We start from the raw sequence: 2339 nt of genomic DNA, 5'->3' as shown, positions 1-2339 counted from the left end.
AACTCCATTTCCATGGAGCATACTTTGGCTTCAATTTCCCACTCACTCGGTAATGGTTTTGAGCAACCAAATATATCACGTGAATCACAACGCGGCATAGAACGCGTTACCACTTTGACCCATGAAAATCGACGCTCGGGGCCCACTTAAAAAATAGACCAAACTTAGGAAAAAATTCTGTTATAACCCAGAATTTCTAAACCATTTCCAACTGGTACTCCATCTACCCTTGTGCTTAAAGTCATAAAACATGGTAGTTGCCTTTGCAACTGTAATGTCTTGACATACATAGCGGATTAATTGTCTAATTAAATTATGAGGTTATAGTAATGTAATTAATGGTTGAGATTCATAATAGAGATAGTTAGTATGCATGAGAGTTTATTTTTAAATGTGTAAATTTGCTTTCCGAAAAATAAAAGTTACAGCGTGATTCTTTTGAATTAAAATAGAAAGAAAAAATTATAAGGAGTGGTTGTTTTCTTATCCTGTTAAGCAGATCTTTTGGGAAAATGTACTTATGTAAGTATATTTTGAGATATGAAATGTCACATAACCTATATATGTATATACGGGGAGTATTTATGATCATAACTATCTATATGTTGTTATTGTTTATGATTATTGGGATCTCTACTAGACTTTTGTATTCATCCCACGTTACTAATCATTTTCAGGTATGGAGTGAAGACTTGCACAAGACTTGAAGTTTTTTATTTGTTAGCCATGAGACCTTATATTTGTAGGCGGAATGCAAATATGATGTAAAAGGATTAATTTCTTTATTATTTCATTTATCAATATTTGGTGATGTAAGCCTATGGACATGTATTATAATTCATCGTGTGTATACCAGAGAGGACATTGTAAATTATTCATTCTTTATTGCTTTTACATGTTTATCATTATTGAAATAGATTGATTAAAGGATATGGTAATATCATTCGAGTAATAAAAGATAGGGTGTTACAATAATAAATATTCAATATGATTTAATAATTTAAATTACTTTAATATCATCTAATGGCTAATAATTTTATGTGTATTAAATATTTTTATATATTTATATATATAATTCAAGTTTCGGGTTTGTTTGATATCTTTATTCAAGCCCATCCAAATTTAATTCAGACTTCTAAATTTTTGTTCAAGCTCGTATTGAATTCAAAAATATCTTGTCCAAATTCTAAAAAAATTTAGGTTGGCCTTGGGTTTGTCGAGTTGAGCCCACCCAAATTGAGCCCTTACTATCAACTAAGCTTGTCACTTTTCTTTATTTTATGTTATTTTATTTTTAAAATTTGTATTTAGATCATGAATTTATAGAATAATTTATGAAGGGAAAGTAAACCAAAAGGTTAACATAATAATATAATAAAAGAAATAAACTTTTTTTTTTCTCTTTTTTCTTTATTTCTTTGATAAATTCCTCCACAAATTCATTATGTAAAACCAAATTTTATAGAGTCTCAAATCTTAATGAATGATATATAAGCAACCAATAATTTACCATGTTTATGTACTAAAAAGTTTTCATCGTCTCCTGTTTCATTGGTACATTAATTTAATGGGATCCGTCACAAATACATTGATGACACATCATATCATGTAAAAGATTAAATATAATATAAAAAAGTATTATCAGCAACTTCTTTAATTTGTTGGACGCTAAAAATATGATATTGTCTCTGGAAAAATGAAAGGCCTAATTGGTTGAAGTCTCTATGTCTAATACATCTCGAGATTCAAAGTGGCGGATCAATCTTATTTGAAGTTTGAAGTAAAATTTTAATTGGGACTCTTCATAATTGCACTTTAATATCAACAGGGGGTTGGTTTAGTTGATAAAATCTTTGAATCCCTCGCTCAAGGCTTGGGTTCGAGTCTGTATAGTCCTTTGTTGGGGTTAAACATACTCCTTAACCCCTGGAGCACGCGGAGGGCCTAAGTTTCAGCCCCGACGTAGGTGCGGTGGGGTTTTCTGCAGATATGTTGTAGGTGCTAAGGGACAATACTCTTTGACGGATATGTTGGAGTAGCCTATCTGCATATCCATTTTATGAATCAAAAAAAAAAAATTGCACTTTAATTTTAATTTTTTGATACTACAAAATTTTATTTAAAGGTGACAATTAAAATAATTTTGATAAACAGATATTTTATTTTATTTTATTTTATTTTATGTAAAAGTAATTATGAGTTCTTTTTGGTATTCAAGTGACTATTAGGTGACCATATGTTGACCCTCTCTCTACTTTTTGGTTACTTGTCTCAGAATCTTGCAAAAAAAAGTCCACCAATGACTAGTAGGTGATACGTTGTTAGACTTTCTTTCCCAC

Source organism: Camellia sinensis, chromosome 6 (genome assembly GCF_055761805.1).
Source record: "Camellia sinensis isolate YWXY chromosome 6, ASM5576180v1, whole genome shotgun sequence".
Lineage (NCBI taxonomy): Eukaryota > Viridiplantae > Streptophyta > Magnoliopsida > Ericales > Theaceae > Camellia > Camellia sinensis.
This window is presented reverse-complemented; position numbering follows the sequence as displayed.